Source organism: Myotis lucifugus, unplaced genomic scaffold (assembly GCF_000147115.1).
Source record: "Myotis lucifugus unplaced genomic scaffold, Myoluc2.0 scaffold_184, whole genome shotgun sequence".
NCBI lineage: Eukaryota > Metazoa > Chordata > Mammalia > Chiroptera > Vespertilionidae > Myotis > Myotis lucifugus.
In genome coordinates this window covers 602,201-620,959 of record NW_005871232.1, presented here as the reverse complement: position 1 = coordinate 620,959, position 18,759 = coordinate 602,201, and the positions used below count along the sequence as shown (strand labels likewise).

Genomic DNA, 18,759 nt, shown 5'->3' with positions numbered 1-18,759 from the left:
CAGACAAGTAAGGAGGAAGGCAGTGGAGCAGCTTCATTCCACAAACAATCCCTCCCCTCAGGTGGCATGACTCAGGGGGAAGCCTCCTTGGACAAGGAGGCCAGAGAACAAACCCACTTCCCTCTCTTGGGGGCCCTTATTGTTGAGTCTCAGTGATTGCTAACATCAATTATGCCATCACTACTTAATAACCCCTTTGAAAATAGGGGTTGCTGGCTTTGGAAAAACCTACTCAGCTTCTTCACTAGTATCTGCAATTGATGGGAAAGATCAACACCAAAACGAAGATTGCGTGGTTATATAACTGCCTCCCGGCCTGGGGAGCAGATGCTCCGCACATTCCGGATAAATTGTAAAATTGTGGAAGGTTGCAGCTGGGGAAACCTCCGAGTTCCCGACCTTCAGGCTGCATCATCGCTGAGGTAGGTGCCGTAAACTAACTTGCTCAGGGAACAAATGAGGTTCTTTTGGGCAAATGAAAGTATGTTGTTCTGAATAATTAGGAGCTGCTGAGGGTTCTATACTCCTACCACAACTTTCTACTAGATTATGGCAAAAGCAAGTTTTAAACCAAATCCTGCCACAAATGCTCCATTGAGTAGCAAGGAGGCCTCCAAATGATCAGATCTGATCGTCGAGGTCTTCCGACCATTGTTACAGAAAAAGAATTGTTTATGACACTTGTTAACATAGGAAGGCAGGCTTTCTTCAGGACTCTCAAGGTCAGGATAGGAAGTAGTGCGATGGGGTTTTGCTGTCAGGGGGAGAGATTGGGCTCAACTCCTAATACAAGGAATAGTTGGAATTTACAGCCAAGAAAGAGTGTGTGGGGAAGGGCATCGTGGTGGGGAATTGGTAGATGGAAAACTATTAAGAGGAAACATCAAGGGTAAGGGAGGCATTGTGTCTAAACTGACCTTATAGGATTCTTGCTGAAGGCAGGGTAGGATGACCAGATAACCCCTGGATGATCGGGGAGGATGAAGAGCTTGACAAGACAGCGAAATGTGGAGGATGGGGGTTTCTGGCTAATCTGATTTAGAATTCTTGGTGAAATTTTTGGGCTCCTTAGGATGTGCCCAAGGATGAGGCCTAGTTGAAAAAGAACTCAGAGGCGCCTGATTAGAGCTTGGTCAAGAAGAGAATCTTTGTCATCATCCCTCCATGAGAAGAAAGTGGGGCACTATTCTGGAAGATAGATTCGGCTAACTTTAAAGTTGAATGCCAATCGTAAGAATCCCAATTAGTTCAATTAGGTCTGGAATCAGCAGATGTTCTGTCCAGAATTGAGCCTGGGATATATTTCAAAGGATTCAGACGACTGCACTTGCCAGATGTGTCTACCCTACTTGTGTAAGAGCAGCAAGAACCTTTAAAATACATTTAGCCACATCGTTTGAAGAGCATCACACTAGAGAAAAGCCCGAGTTCATTATCACTGCCTGGAGCTAATGTACAGACAGCTGAAACTGCTGTAGGAGCCACCTCTGAGAGTGGCTTTCTGTCACCGTCTTTCAAACACTAACTACAACCTGTGGATTGGTGTTTCCATAGGACAATGGGCCACACCAGGGGTGTAACTTGGACAGCAGGCAATCAATGCCAAGAATGCAATGTAAATTACAGACTGGCAGGAGAGTGGTTCTCAGAATGGAAATAAAATCTATAACTATAACCTGAGTAAAACAGGGCAGTCTTGTGTTTCTTTCTTGTGCAGTGCACTGGTTGTGCATAGGGATGATTTTAAGGAGAAAACATATCAATAACGAAGGAGTAATTTAAAAAACTTTACTCAGTCTAATGAGGTGGCAAAGAACATTGCTAATGTACAGAACAGCAAAACTTAAAACATTTGTTCCAATCATTACCCCTCATATTCCTCATGGACAGAAAGCTCCAAGAAACTCTCATTTTCTCTCAAGTCCCAATTCTGAATATTCTTCCAAACCCTTCTCTCTCTCTTTCTCCCCTCTTTTCTTTTCTCTCATAATGATTCTTTCCCTTTCTTGTGGTAATCTAGGCTGTCCTGCCTATTCTTCTGCACTCTTCTATCTGCATAACAAAGCACAGAAATGGGAGTTGATGGGGATTTAGGGGAGAATGCCTGCCGATTTCAGAATCCTTGGAGGGGAGAGAGTGTGAATATTCATCCCTCCTTATGTAATTTACTCAAACTTCAGGTTCCTGTGTGAGTTGGCCATGGACAGTGGAGGTTTGCACTAAGCACACCGCCGACTGTAGGACAACGTCCATGCACCCTGGAGCACAGGGCCCTTCCGGTTACTAGTTCCAATGGCTAGAAGGATGTTCTTTTCTTCCCTTTCTCTTCCTTGGTGTCTAGAATTAAATTCAGGCTGACTTTCTTTGATATATTTTTTTTGCTTTATTGTTTCATTTGGTCCAATGCATGGGAGAGGTCTCCAGGGTGGTTAAAAGTATAACTAGCAGTTTGGGGAAGAGGCTCAGGTAAATGCCAGACACCAGGGGATGCAGAGGGGCCCTTAAAGGCCTCTGGGCTCCAAAGGCTCCTAGTCGTGCTGGAGGGTGAGCCTTTCCAAGGATACTGGCCCAGCCCAGCCTGGGGGCTGGCAGCCTGCGGAGGGGAGCCAGGTGTCACCCATTTTCTTGATGAGCTTCACCTCCTCGCCCAGGAAGTGGTTCTCCCGGAAGTCACAGAGCTGAGGGGCTGCGCGGGTAGAACCAGGGCCTGCAGCTCCCACAGGCCTGGTTCAGGTTCCTCTCCAAGGCCCAGGCGGCTTCCCTGGCGGCTTCCTTGGCCCTGAGTTTCACCCACTCATCTTGGGGAGGCTCAGCGTGTCCTGGAGAGAATGCGGCCACCACGCTGGTTTTGCAACTTTAAGAGCCTCTCAGCACCCTCGCGCTTCTTCTCCACCAACTCATGGAGGAAATGGCCCGCGCCTTGGAGAGCCACATCGTCGTGGTCGAAAAAGAAGCCCAGAGAGGTAGGTGGGAGCCTGCAGATGCAGGCCAGGCGGTTGACGGCAGCCTCCCATTCGGTGGAATAATTCTGACAGGTTTGGGAGCTCATGATTGTTCTGCAAGAAGGAGTTCAGGTAGAAAAACACCTGGTGTGTTGGCTGGTCTCGGAGGTGGCTCTGAAGGTGGTGACAGGATAAGATGCTGGAAGGTGGTCGGAGGCTGGAAGGAGGGGTGTCCCTGGGTCTGTTCTGTCCAAACACTGTTAAAGCAAGAGACAGATCCGAGACCGCCAAGGGCACTCTCTTTGAGATTTTTTGAAATCCTCAAGGTGGAGCTAAGGGTTAAGGATTGAGAGACCCTACCAGTGGTCGGCAAACTCATTAGTCAACAGAGCCAAATATCAACAGTACTTCTTCAAAAATAGACTCGCCCAGGCCGAAAACTGACTTCTGCGCATGAGCCACGAAGTTTCAATCGCACTGTACGTGTGCGCCTGCATGTGGTATTTTGTGGAAGAGCCACACTCAAGGGGCCAAAAAGCCGCGTGTGGCTCGGGAGCCGCAGTTTGCCGACTACGGCCCTAGGCTTTCTAGATAAGGGTCAAGATAACTAAGGACAGAAAGAAAATAAATGGCTGCCTTTTAACTTGGGCCTTTCAATTGGAATTGCTTTTAGAGCAAAGAAACCTACCAGACATACACAGAACAGCCTGCCCTATAGCTGCAGAATATACATTCTTCTCAAGTGCACATGGAACATTCTCTAGGATAAATCAACTGCATCAAATCATCACATTGTACATCTTAAACTTGTACAATGTCATATATCTCAGTAAAGTTGGAAGAGAAAAGGTCACTCTTGCTACTCTGTTCAGAGAACTTTAAGGAGGTATGAGTGATGGGCTGAGGAAGAAGCACAGAGAGCAGTTAGTAGGCTGTGCGAGAGGTCGTGGAGGTCATGGAGGTCATGGAGGCTTGGCAACAGTGAGATGATAGGAAGCGATCAGATTCTGGATACATCCTACAGACTGAGCCACCAGAATTTCCTAAGGATTGGATGTGAAGTATATGAAAAAGAGAGGACTCACTCATATGTGGAATCTAATAAACAAAATAAACTGTTGAACAAAATAGATCCAGAGACATAGAAGTGTGGAACAGACTGTGGAATCTCAAAGGGAAGGCAAAGGAGGGTGGGTGGGAGTGAAGAGATCAACCAAAGAAGTTGTAAGCATATATGCATAACCCGTGGACACAGACAATAGGGTGGTGAAGGCCTGTGGCGGGTGGCAGGGGCATGTTAGAAGGGGGTTAATGTGGGGGGGGGGGTAGGGAAGGGGACGTATGTAACACTTTAACAATAAAGATTGAAAAGAAAGAGTAGTTGAGGAAAACTTCAAAAATGGAGAAGTCTGTGGAAGAACAGTATTTCCTTTTCTTGGGGAGAGGAGTGAATGTGAGGAGCCGGAGGTAAAGTCAGAAGTTTGGCTTTGGACATGTTGTGTCTGAGATGTCCAGTAAACATCTGAGGGGAGAGGTGTGCCTAAGGTGTATCCTTGGCTTATGCTTCACCTTCTTTGTGTCTTTATTTGGATATCACTTGGTGTCTTTAGTAGAGAAAGAGACACCAGGGATGTGTACACACAGAGAAAAGGCCACGTGAGGACACAGTGAGAGGGTGGCCATTTGCAAGCCAAGAAGAGAGGCCTCAGGAGAAACGAACTTGGCAACACCCTGATCTTGAATCTCTGGCCTCCAAAACCGTGAGAAATAATTTTCTATTGTTGAAGTCACCCAATCTGTGGTGATCTGTTATGACACCTGTGGGCATTTGGCATGAGACCCTTCGCTCCTATCTTGGGCAGCACCATCAGGGCAAAAGGGAAGTGACTTGGGCAGGAAAATGGGGCTGGGAACTTAGTCAGGTGCTAATTTGGATGTTTGCCTGGGTCTGTGCTCTCTCCACTCTGCAGAAGAGAAGCATGCTGAGTACTTGAGTACTTCCTTAATGAACCTTGCTCCCATTCCAAGTGAAGTGTTTATGCTGGGGATGCGGAGTGCTGGGTTGTTTGTTCTATTCTTCTTTCACTCATTCATCACATATGTGGTAGGTACCTACTATGTGCTAGGTTCCCGTGATATAGAGGCGAATACAATGTGATCCCCACCCTAAAGGCCATGAACAGGAGTATCTCTCGAGTACTCCTTGGTGAATCCTGAAGAGTTAGCAAAAGCCAAATTGAGCCAAAGAGAATAAGTTCGGATCATGTGTATTTAGAGTCTTATGTTCACATAGCGCCCTCCAAGATTTCCATAAAACATTGCACAAAGCCTCACTCCTAAGGATGCCACATTCCTAAAGGCACGCATCTTCATGCTGAAGTTGTTATAATTCTGAAACCTCATGGACTAGATAAATGCTCTTGATGAAATTTGGGCTTCAAATGTTCTATTGCACCGCAGCAGATAGTACACATATTTGGCTGCACTATGCGCAAATATGTGTAAATCTGCTGGCCATCTGTCGTGCCTGAATTTCTATGGGGACAGCATTTAACCTCCGGGTTAAATGGTTCTTAAGTGGCACAGCGAGGGGGATAATGTTATATCAGCACATTAAAAATTGCCTCTATCTCTCCAGTGGCATTTTGTGCTTTGTGAGACCCCAAAGTACAATTTAATGGGAATTGTTTTTGTCATGGAATGCTAAGGGTACTTTGTCTCAGATTCAGTACTGGCTTAGAAACAGGAGACAAAATGAATAGGTAGAAATGCACATTTGTTTGGAAAGAAAAAGGAAAAGGGAGATAGCAGGGCTTCTCAAGTGTTGGTCTGGGCCAGTCTTATTTAATACCTTTATAAATGGTCCAGAGAAGGGTTTGCACAGTGAAATCTCCAAATCTGCAGCCAAAGCTGAACTATTCTGAACAAGGAAAAGCCAAGCTGTGAGGAACAACTGCCTGGAAATCTTAGGAGGTTGTGCGAATGGGTAGGAAAATGGTCAGGGAGCTGAAGTGTGCGCATGGACAATGTAATGCATTTAGGCCAAAAAAGTTCAAAATATCTCAAAAGGATGGTTCTAAAATATGACACAAGAAAAAGACTCTTGAGTCACCGTAAATTCTTGCCTAATGACATGAGCCCACATGATTCTGCAGCCAAATATGTGCATTATCAGGAGGGTAAACAGGGACAGTTATTATAATCAGCATGGCATTCGATTTTCTAACACTTGGGGGCATTCATTTAATTTATGTGTTTATGGAGCACCAACTGTGTGAGTCATGTTGGGCAGTGCGCTGGATAGGGACAGGTCTCTGATAAGTAGGCAAGCGGGAGTGATGGGGGAAGACCAATGAGGGCCCTTTAGGTTGCCAGGAGCCTGGCGGGCAGCCTGGAGTGAGAAACAGCCAAGGACCTCAGGCATTACTGGGAACAGCTGTGGATGAGGAAACCTCTAGTGATGGGGTCCTTTAAAGTTTTGCTTTTACTCTTCTGTTTATTCTAGACAACAATTGTTGTCACTTAGAAGTGCCTACTCCGAGCTCTTAGTCTCTGTGCTAAATGCTTTACATACTTTATTTTGACGTTGAGAAATTTCCCCCTCTTTTGTGTTCTGGGAAATGGTTGAGTGTAAGGGACCACCTGCCCTCTCAAATGCCAAGACAGGACCGTCTCCATCTTTCCTCGTGACTCCCATAAAACCTGAGGATGACATTCTTGTGTACTCAGACCCCTTTCCTTTTGATAAAATGAACCTTTTCCCTATTACAGTAACCTAAAACAAATCATCTCTTTAGTTGTCTGGTACATTTTGCATTTTGTCTTTCATAATTTGAAGTAATCCATTACAATCAAATATTTACTGGATCACCTATGCTCTGTACATTTGCTCATCAGGCACTGTGCTGGGCTCCAGATGTGTAGCACTAAGCAAGGCAGACCTGGTTCCCTTAGGAACTTCCAATTCTCATTCTAGGAGCATCAGATGATTAAACAAGGATTTATAATAAAGTGTGATGAGTGTTGAGATAGGTGAAGTGAATGATTGTTACAAAGAAAAGGATTTAACCCAGCATTGAACAATACAGTGTTTGCATTCCCATTAATTGCTTCTTTAACTTACATCTTAACATCTGGACACTGTTATTGTTGAGAAGAAATAGTTGAAAGAGTTCTGGCCATGCCCCTGTCCTGGCTGTTCTTGGGCCTCCCAGAATGGGTACATAATGGCTGGATGCATTGCCTTTGTTCCTTGATGCTGGGGTGGACTTCACAAGCAGTCCATCAAATCTCAGCTCTGCCACAGTCCCCAGACACAAGTTTGAAGGTGGAGGAGATTAAGGTGGGTTTTCTCATGTGATGCATAAACCTGAGTTGGCCTGGGTTTTTGATGTTTGGATAAAAGCACCAGGAAATTGTTAATGATTCATTTGAAATCATGAAGACCCTTGAACCAAGGCTTCTTAACAAGAAAGCATTAGAGATATTTCCTTTGGTACCATTTTATTTGGTGGATTGCCATGGCAAGGTCTTGGGAGGAGACAATCAATTCTACTTACAAATATTTTTGTGTCTGAAAACTTCACTCAGAACTGGATTTGATCTAGGACTGCCTGACTCCCATAGTGTGTGGAACGAAATGTTTCAATATTTTATAAGAGTCTGGTGCCTAATTATTTTCTAAAATATTGCCAGCTGGTGTGGCTCAGTGGTTGAGCGTTGACCTATGAATCAGGAGGTCACGGTTCAATTCCCAGTGGAGGGCATGCAGGAGGCAGCCAATCAATGATTCTCTCTAATCATTGATATTTCTCCCTTCCTCTCTGAAATCAATAAAAATATATTAAAAAATAAAATAAAATATTAAAAGTTATACCAGGACCTTGAAAGGACCCTAAAAACATAGATCCTGGTTACTATAAAAAGCTATATATATAAAAGCCTAATATGCAAAGTGTCCCCTCGGGAGTTTGACTGGGAGTGCGATTGCTCGCTATTACATGCGATGACCAACAGGGGTGGTGCGGAACAAAGGAAGGCCCCGGCCGGTAGCCAGTGGCTGGCAGCCAGGGAAGGGAGGCCCCAGAAGGCAGCCAGCAGCTGCTAGGGATCCTCCCCATGCACGAATTTTGTGCACTGGGTCTCTAGTTTTATAATAATAAAAATCATTGTTTGTTATTATGATTACTCTAAAAGTGATTACTATGAAAGTGATCAATTGTAAAAATGCAGAGAAAATGACAAGAATGAAATAGTATTTAATATTTTCTCATTTTACACATGAATCTATATGAATGTATATATATAAAAGCCCAGCGATCGAACAGCGGAACGGACAGAACAACCAGTCAACCAATTGCTATGATGTTCACTGACCACCAGTGGGCAGATGCTCAATGCAGGAGCTGCCCCCTGGTGGTCAGTGTGCTCCTACAGTGGGAGCACCGCTTGGCTGACCAGGATGAGTGGTGCTCCCACAGTGGGCTGAACCCCACAGGCCATGTCTCCCACTAGTGCACGAATCCATGCACCGGGCCTCTAGTACACTAATAAACTTAAGGTTGAAAACTTAGGTCTGTCTGCTGCAAAGCTCACACTCTGCTGCTATACTGTTTCAAATTCTTTTTGTTTTTTTGTTTGTTTCAAATTCCTAAGGTTGTCATGTGAATTCCTCATGGCCATTATCTTTAAACACTGATTCCTTTAATAGAGAAGTTGCCCCAAAGCTGATGTAGGAAGGAATATTTTCACATGATAAAATTTGCAACCTCCTTTCTGGGAATAAATGAACATTCCTGATAAATTGCTTAAGTAATTTTCTGGTAAACATTAATGGAGCAAAGTCTTATTCTGGGAAACCAGTCACCTATCCACCCTGCTGACTGAGGCTCAACAATCTAGTGACTTTTAACAAGCATTCTTTTCTTTTTGTATTTTTCCTATCAAAATGCATTTTGATCATCTTACTAGAGGCTTTTCCCCTTGCAGCAAGATGGTAATAAACTTCGACAATGCTTATAACTAAGGAAGCCTCTGAAGGGTTTCATGAATACCCTAGATTCAAGTATCTCTGTGGCATCTAGCTTTGTTATAAACCCAACGGATGAGGATCCTCTCAACTGCCTACAGTTTACCAACCTCCTTCCTGCTTCTCCATCATTTCCTCCATCCCTCAATGATTTTTGTTCCTAATTGATCTGGACTGGAGATACTAAGATGGCTTAGTCCTTACCTCTATTGGAGCCTTGTCTTGTAGCATCTTTTTCCTGAAATGATTACGAGCCACATCTTAAATACCAAGTGCAGTTTTTCAGGAAAGATGTCATGGGAGTGATGCTTCATGAAGATAAACCTACTTGACCAAGATCTTGCCTGGAAAGATGAGAGGGGAGATAAACTCCAGGCTAATCGATGGGGTCAATAGTCTGATCTGGATACCAAAAGGGATTGTTTCACCAAATAATCCTGAACAAAAGAGAGGGCAGCCTTCTTTGAAGCTTAAGTGAGCTATGCTTAGGATAAATAAAAGGAGATTCTACCTTGTGTGGTAGATAGTAAGCCAAGGGACATATGAGATTTAAAATGTTTTGATATATTCACAGATAAAAGAGCCATGATTAAAGAACCATAAAATGCTTGGAAAATGTTGTTCCTGTCAAGATTGTAACCAGGGGAAACTTCCATTCCAAATCTATTGTTGAAGATGCTGTTGGGCTAAATGGACCATTGATCCAATCCAGAAAAGTTATCATTTCTTGTTTTTGTTTTGGCTGGAAGGCTTTGTTTTTTATTATTTTGATAAAAATTACAGAGAAAGAGGCATATTGTTACTTATACAACACCCTGCTAAATTTCCCTATGACAAAGGGAAGTGGGGTAGGTTGGCCACAAAGAGGGGTCAAATAGTGTTATATACCATTCACTAAGGTCTTCATCGTTAAGAAGGCTGGAGAGCACAATGGCTCAGAGTTCAGACTTCAGAGTCTGAATCCCACCAGGCTCTGCCAAGTACCAGGTAGGAATTTTTCAGCGAGTCTCTTAGACTTGCCCAGCCTGTTTCCTTTTGTATAAAACTAGAGGCCCAGTGCACGGATTTGTGCACCGGTGGGGTCCCTCAGCTTGGCTTGTGGGGATCAGGCTGAAACCGGCTCTCCGACATCCTCTGAGGGTTCCTGGATTGCAGGAGGGCACAGGCAAGGCCAAGGGACCCCACCTGTGCACAATCGGGGCTGGGGAAGGACCGCAGGAGGGCTCCAGGGTGTGTCAGGGCCATCTTGCCAAGTCCCAATCAGCCAGACCCCAGCAGCAAGCTAACCTACCAGTCAGAGCATCTGCCTCCTGGTGGTCAGTGTGTGTCATAGTGACCAGTCATTCCCAGTGGTTCTGCTGTTAGGGTCAATTTGCATATTACCCTTTTATTATATAGGATAGAGGCCTCGTGCACGGGTGGGAGCCGGCTGGTTTGCCCTGAAGGGTGTCCCGGATCAGGGTGGGGGTCCCGCTGGGGTGCCTGGACAGCTTGGGTGAGGGGCTGAGGGCTGTTTTCAGGCTGGCCACACCCCCTTCATGGTGGGGGCCCCCACTGGGGTGCCTGGCCAGCCTGGGTGAGGGGCTGATGGCTGTTTGAAGGCTGGCCAAGCCCCCCAGCGGGGACCCTCACCCCATGGGGGTTTGGCCAACCTGGGTGAGGGGCTGATGGCCGTTTTCAGGCTGGTCACACCCCCTTCAGGGTGGGGGTCCCTACTGGGGTGCCTGGCCAGCCTGGGTGAGGGGCTGAGGGCCGTTTTCAGGCTGGTCACACCCCCTTCAGGATGGGGGTCCCTACTGGGGTGCCTGGCCAGCCTGGGTGAGGGGCTGAGGGCCGTTTTCAGGCTGGCCATGGCCCCGGGCTGGAAGCAGGTATCTGGGGTTTATTTATCTTCTATAATTGAAACTTTGTAGCCTTGAGCGGAGCTCAGGGCTGGCCAGGGCAGGCGGGAAGCTTGGCTTCCTCCATTGCTGGGGGCAACCTAAACCTCCTGCTCGCTCCAGCTCCATGGCCGCTGCCATCTTAGTTGGGTTAATTTGCATATTTGCTCCTGATGGGCTCACGGGCGTGGCTTGTGGGTGTAGAAGAGCTACAGTCAATTTGCATGTTTCTCTTTTATTAGATTAGATGGGACTACCTTCTCTACAGTATTTCTGAAATTACCTGCTCCCGTTTTTTTTTTTCAATTTTATTTTTATTTTTATTTTTATTTATTTATTTTATTGCTTAAAGCATTACAAAGGGTATTACATATGTGTCCTTTTTTTCCCCCGCCCTTGACAATACCCCGGCTTCCCCTACCCCCCAGTGTCTTATGTCCATTGGTTATGCTCATATGCATGCATACAAGTCCTTCAGTTGATCTCTTACCCCCCTCCCTCCTGCCCCGCAACCCTCCCCGGCCTTCCCGCTGCAGTTTGACAATCTGTGTGAGGCAGCTCTGCCTCTGTATCTATTATTGTTCACCTGCTCCTGTTTTGTTTTTGTTTTCCTTTGCATCATTTTCTTTTTCCTTTAGGTAATAACCTCTTCTTATCTTGATTCCAAGAATTCAAGTGAAATTGATTTCACATACCAGCTCAAAGGGTCAGCAGGTGACTCAGAGAAACCTCCATAGTGATTAGTGTAGTGCTGGGCATGTGACCCCACACAGGCTGATCAGAATCAATTCTGGGACTTTTGCTGAGGTTGTTGGGTTGTGTATTAGTCAGCTGGGCTGCTATAACAAAATGCTACCAGCTGGGTGGCTTAAACACTTGAAATTTATTCCTCACAGTTCCTGAGACTGAGAAGTCCAAGATCAAGGTGCCGGTAGAGTCAGTTTCTGGTAAGGACTCATCCTAGCTTGTAAGTGGCTTCCTCCTCTCTGTGTCCCTACCTGGTGAAGAGAGAGAGCTCCCTAGTGTCTTTTTCTCCTCTTGTAAGGACACCAATTCTATCAGGCCAGTACCCCACTCTTACACCCTCACTTAATCTTAATTACCTCCTAAAGGCTCTATCTCCAAATACAGTCACATTGGAGGTTAGGGCTTCAGTGTATGGATTTGGGGGTGGTCACAAGTCAGTCCATTGCAGGTTGTTGTGTTGATAGAATGTAAGCATGGGGCTAATGGCATTCATTTTATAAGAACATAGAGATAAACTGAGAACATAGCAATGCAGTAGGAAGGAGAGCTGAGAGGAAAGTAGTGTCACCATGACATTGTTGAGGCTGTGGACCCACCCATGTCCTAACCTAGGCCAACTGTGTTCCAAGACCTCCAGGGACCTGAGGCTATTCTTTTTCTTTTACTTAAAAACTTTTGAGCTGGATTTTTGCCCTTTTGCAACCAAAAAAATTCTTGACTAAGAGTGAGTTATTGGGAAGATAAAATGAAATTGCACACATAAAATGCTTAACACGGCACCTGGAGGAGAGTAAGTGCTCAATAAATACTAGCTGTTATTATTATCAGTGATTGCATCAATGACAGAGTCAAATGGTTTTGGATTTCCTGAGACAACTCATGAAACATGGAACAACTTATCATCTGAAAACCATGGTGAGGGTAATTTAGAGAACTTGGAATTTTGTGGAAACTCATTTTTGAAGGGCACAGCGTTGTTGGACAGATTGCTCTCAGCAAAAAAGAAACAGCCACAGCAGCACACAACTCATAACTTTTAGACAATGTGATTTGTCTTTCCAATGAGTTGGAGAAAGGGCCAGTGGAGATATTTTAAAACGGAGAGCTTAAGTTACAGAAAGTGATTGCTTTTGGTCTTCAAATCAATTCAACAAAGTATGATGAGTACAAGGGAGAGGATGAAAAATAGGGAAATATATAATGTTGCACCAAACCATTTAGCTATTTTATTTAAATAAACATAGAACAAAACTAATGGTCTGATGTTTTGGTTTTCATACTTGATGAGATAGTATACTGATGGGAAAAAAACAACTGTCATGACATCAGTTCTGTCCAATTTATGATTGACTTTCATTAACATCACGGGATTTATTTTGGTTTAATGGCAGAAAATACATATTCTTACTGTTTTAGTTATGGGAATCTTTCCCATTTAGATTTATTTATTTATTTATTTATTTATTTATTTTTTATTAAATTTTATTGGGGTGACATTGGTCAGCATGAACATATAGGTTTCATGTGTGGATTTCTAAGTTACAAAATCTGTATATAGCACCATGTGCCCACTACCCAAAGTCAAATCTTCTCCTGTCCCCTCATATTAGGATCCTCTTCTCCCCCCAGCCCTCTCCCTCTGGCAACCACCACACTTTTTGTGTTCATAAGTTTCAGTTTTATATCCCATATATTAGTGACAGTGGGGGTGTACAGGAGGCAGCCGATCAGTGATTGTCTCTCATCATTGATGTTTCTTTCTCTTTCTCCATCTCCCTTCCTCTCTGAAAGATCATTTTTTAAAAAAAATATTTTTATTGATTTCAGAGAGAAAGGGAGAGGGAAAGGGAGAGAGAAACATCAATGATGAGAGAGAATCATTCATCTTCCGCCTCCTGCACGTCTCCTACTGTGGATCGAGCCCTCAACCCGGGCATGTGCCCTTGACTGGAATCTAACTGCAGACCCTTCAATCTGGAGGCTGACGCTCTATCCACTGAGCAAAATGGGCCAGGGCTGAACAGTACATTTTTAGTTTAAACCTATTTCTCTTTCCTTTTCTCTCTTCTTACAGGGGAACATTATAAATAGGATTCTAATATTTTTATCTAGAGTTTAGATAACTTTGAAGTACTTAGAGATATTAATAAGAATGCAGTCTTTACCAAGTGAAGAAACCCTACTCAAATAAGTGTGTGTGTGTTAAGGTAGAATAAGAAATTTTCAAAGCAATAAAAATGTCTAATGATGTGTAGGGGTGGAGAACCTGGAATTTAATTTTCAGAAGTGACTCAGCTTCAACGCTCTGTCAAAATATAGAAGGCTCAGGGCTTTAGAAGAGTATCTGGGTTTCATAACCTCAAAAATAAGAAAATAAACACAAATCCTGAAACTTTTGCCATTTCAAGAGATAAGGAAATATAAAACATAAAAATAAGCTCTCTGGACAGTCCAGGGACATGTTGTTTTGTATTTTCATTTTAAAATTACTGACATAAGCAAACATTTCTGTTTTGTACTAAGCACTGTGTTTGATGTGATAAGAATTTTTAGCAATGTGATCTGGATTTATTTTTTGTGTTGCCATTAGTAAAGACAGACTATAGAAAAATACACTGTAGAGCATGTTGAGTTAATGAGTGAGCCAGTGGGGAATTGGGGTCACTGACATCAAGGTGCCTAACTCCTCGATGGCAGAACTAGAATGGCCTGGATGAAATGTTTTTGTATCTTTCTCACAACCTTCACAAGTATAAGGATATGATTTTACTTTCTATTTAGTCCATTAGTAGAAAAGGTGAAGGTTTGCGTTAATGTTCAGAATCGTGTGCTAAATTTTTCAGAATTTGGTGTGTCGTAATTACTGAGTGGATGCTTTCCCACATTTATCTCTCTAGAATATATGATATTAAAAAGAAATAAAGGAAGAACAAGTATTGGTAATGATGGCAAGGTCAGTTCACTCATTGCTTTCAGTCAGTGGACAAGTATTTCTACAGCACCTTCATATGTCACAAGTATGTTAAGGTAGAGGGCATGGAATGGTGTGGAAGGCAGGCATCTGTCTTACCCTATTGGAGCTTCTAGTTTAGCAGGGAAACAGGCCGAAGATCCAAAGGCCGATAGAATCCTTTATCTAAGTTGGTGAAATCACATGAATTGGTGGAATGCATCTGTAGTCACTTTAGGTGGATCAACACACCATCTGAGGCCCCTACATTAAAGGAATAATTGCACAAATGATTGTGTTAGTGGAAATGAGATAAGGACTAGAAAGAAGAGTGCAAGATACCCTGAGGAAGTGGCTCCTCACTATAATTCCTGAGGAAGTAGCACTTTTTTTTTTCAAGTAGAAAGACACAACTCTTTTTTATATATATTTTTATATTTTTTCTTTATTGATTAAGGTATTACATATGTGTCCTTTTCCCCCCATGGCCCTCCTCCCCAATTCCTGCCCTCTCCCCGCTGGTGTCTGTGTCCATTGGTTATGCTTATATGCATGCATACAAGTCCTTTGGTTGATCTCTCCCCCTTCCCTCTGAGGTTTGATGGTCTGATCGATGCTTCTTTGTCTCTGGATCTGTTTTTATTCATCAGTTTATGTTGTTCATTTATATTCCACAAATGAGTGAGATCATGTGATATTTATCTTTCTCTGACTGGCTTATTTCACTTAGCATAATGCTCTCCAGTTCCATCCATGCTGTTGCAAATGGTAGGAGTTCCTTCTTTTTTACAGCAGCATAGTATTCCATCGTGTAGATGTACCACAGTTTTTTAATCCACTCATCTGCTGATGGGCACTTAGCTGTTTTCAAATCTAAGCTATTGTAAATTGTGCTGCTAGGAACATAGGGGTGCATAAATCCTTTCTGATTGGTGTTTCTTTTTTCTTGGGATATATTCCTAGAAGTGGGATCACGGGGTCAAACTTTTTTTGACCCAGCTGTCCATCGCTCCTGACAACAGCAGCCACAAGCAGAGCTGAATCTTGGTGATTCAGGAGAAACTGGAAGCTACAATTCAACAGAAACATTAGTAGGAGTTTGTTAGACCCTGGGGATTGATGAGAAAAGATTTAAGCTGATTGTAACAGTAGAGGGAACAGGATATTTGAAGTGTTAATATAGTTGCAGCCTGAGAGTCAGACAGGAAAAGAGCAAGGGATGAGCTGAAGTTTTAGGGACCAGAAAAATATGAGATTGAATAGGTCATCCTGAGAATTTAAAACTGAATGGGAATTCATTAAACAATTGTAAACAAAGGAGTGACTTAATCATGTGTATATTTTTACAGGAATAGTCTGGTGAGTGTGAGTAGAATTGAACGGATGTGGTAGGGACAGTTGAGATGCTGTTGCAGTAGTTCAGGTGAGATGGCTTGGGCTTGCGTTGAATGTTGACATGGAGAGACAGTTTATCACTCAGGATTAGGCGTAGCTGTGCCTGAGAACCTCATATTACAGTATCTTGGGCCGATAAGTATTTATTTTTCTCTCATAGAGTTGAAGTCTGCACATAGTTAGCCTAGAGTCAGATCGGTGGCTTCACAATCACCAAGGATGGAATCCCTTCCCTCTTGATTTTCAACATGTGGCTTCCACCTCCTGGTCCAAGATCGCTGCTCTAATTCCACCCCTGTCATTTTCATTACAGTCAACATGAATGAGGGGGAGGAAAAGAGTATGTCCCATCCCTTGAAGGGCGTTTCTAGACGTTACACATGACACTTTGAGCTACAACTCATTGGACAGAACTTCGTCACATGGCCCCATGTGTTTGAAGGCGTGTTGGGCAATAAACTCGTTATTTTAGGGACTGCAGGTCCAGTTGACCTGGGGTTCCAATGCTAAGAACAAAGGGAATAATGGACATTGGGGCACAGCCAGTATCTACCACAGAAATAGACCAAGTTGAGGTATGTTTTGGAGGTAAAATTAGCAAGATTTGATGATTGATTTAATGGGGGGTGGGACAGGGCAAAAGGAGAAGGAAAAAAAACCCCCTGACTTCCACTTCTTGAGATAATTAATGGGATAGGTAGTAGTACCCTTTTAAAAATGAAGAAGTGAAAGGAGGGGCAAATCTGAGGCAAAGGATAAGAATTAATTAATTGCTGGAGCTGGTTTACCCTACCCTCAACATTACAGGGAAGCAATTTATCAGGTTTTTTTGGTTATATCCTTCCAGAGGACACACACACACACACACACACACACACACACACACATATTAAAAATTATTTTACAAAATGATAGTGTTGTAAAATAGAGGGCATGGAATGGTGTGGCATATTTGAGGTCAGGGGTGGGCTAGGGCAGGGCTGGATTCTGCTCTTGTGTGTAGAAATGGAGCTGGAGAAGCAGAGTTTTGTTTCTCCTGTTTCTACTGTGACCCTGGTTTTGACTCTAGACTGGAATGACCCGGGAAACACTGGTGACAAAGGGATATAAAACCAGTTACATATACTGAAAATCTGTTATTGCTGGAGCTCATTGAAAGCAATTAGCTAATGTTAAGAAGCCAATGAAAGAACTTATAAAACTGTTGCAATTCAGTGAAATTGATCAATAAAAATAATTGACTTTGCCTAGATGTGGATAATAAATTTAAGTTACAAAATAAACCTCCAGGATTAGAACCCATTAGGAACATCATAACCTTCCTTCTATTTCCATCATAAACTTGTGCTCATAGGGCCCGAAGCTGCATCTGCAGTGAGAAGGCAGCTTCTGTCCTGCCCCCTCCTCCTCTGCTCCCTGGACCAGGTCAGTGACAGAAGGTGCAATGCATCAGGGCTGGAGCTACACTCAGGTCAGGGGCCTTTCTAGTTCTTTGAGTCAAGGTCCTGCTTCCAGGAGCTTCAGGAAAATGTGAGTCTCTGTGGCCCTCCGGGCCGCTCTCAGTCTCTATCACCCATTTCAGACCCATTAGGAAGCTCTGGTGTCTGGGAGCATCGCTGCATCTCAGGCCTCCATGGACCCAGCGGCTGCTCTCTTCCTAGAGCAACTGCAAATCCTGGAGATCAGGGACTCTCACGGGATCACCTTTAATTGTGGGGAATGCTCCACCTTTTCCATCAAGTACTGTGGTTGCTGAGCTACCATGTGCAAAGCACTATGCTGGGCAGGGAGGGGAAATCTGGGGGCTCCAACACCCGCCCCTCCTCCACTCTTAGGAGTACCTTGGGAGAGAGAACACACATTGAAATTAGAAAAGAAAGAGAGAAGAAATCAGAAAGCCAGTGTCATGGAATGGCTAAGAGCTTGGGCTCTGAAGTCCCAGACAATTATATTCAAATTTCAGTTACTGCAGGGGACTTTGGGGAAGGTGTGTTAACCTCTTGAAGTTTCAGTGTTCTTCTATATAAAATGGCAATCATAACAATACTTGCATTTGCCCCAGATGCAAAACTACCCGAGGGCTGTGCAAAAGAAACACCACTCTGGGCAGCGGGAAGTATTTGCTCACTAGGCCATCCTTCCATAGCCATGGTCAGGCCAGTGGCCCAGGGAGGACCCCATAGGTGTGGGCTTTTGAGCTCCTTGGCACCTGGTTGACCACAGCCATATGTAAAGGGACTGCCAGCCCAGCAGTGGCGAGGGACCAGACCCTGGTGAGGGACCTAGAAAAGCACAGGTCCTCTGAGGTGGGGGACAAGGGTGTGGGCCCTTCATCTGCCTGTAACTGCTCCTAGGTTGTTGTGATGATGACAAGAGCCTCTACAATTAGCATGACTACCAGCACATAAAAATTTCTCAAAAATTGTGCTATTGTGGTTTCAATAGCAACAATTGCCAGACTCCTGAGGATGGACAGCAATCCCTCGGGGGAGGATTTAGGGAGGAGAGGCCACTGGGGTGGGGAAGCTGAGAGAAGGTGCCGTCCTGCAGATGAGCCATGAGATGGCCTTGAAAGTGTCATCAGGACATCGCCAAGTGACAGGCCTTGGAACAATGGGAGGCAACTTTTATTAAAGAAATGTGACTTGAGTTCTATAGATCAGAGAGAGCAGGAGGGTTTTCAGGGGCTGGTTGCAAGGGGAGGGCGGGGCCTGGGGAGAGCCAAGGCCCGGAGGCTGGGAAGTTCAGGGGGAGTTTTGGGAACGGTGGGTAAATGCCACCCCTCTCCCAATTGGAGCAGAGGTTTGATGCAAACTG

General features: G+C 44.2%; 1 pseudogene; it reads right to left on the bottom strand.

Moving 5' to 3' along the window:
* Positions 1-2,528: 2,528 nt before the first annotated feature.
* On the bottom strand, positions 2,529-3,049 carry LOC102432126 (annotated as a pseudogene).
* Positions 3,050-18,759: the final 15,710 nt, after the last annotated feature.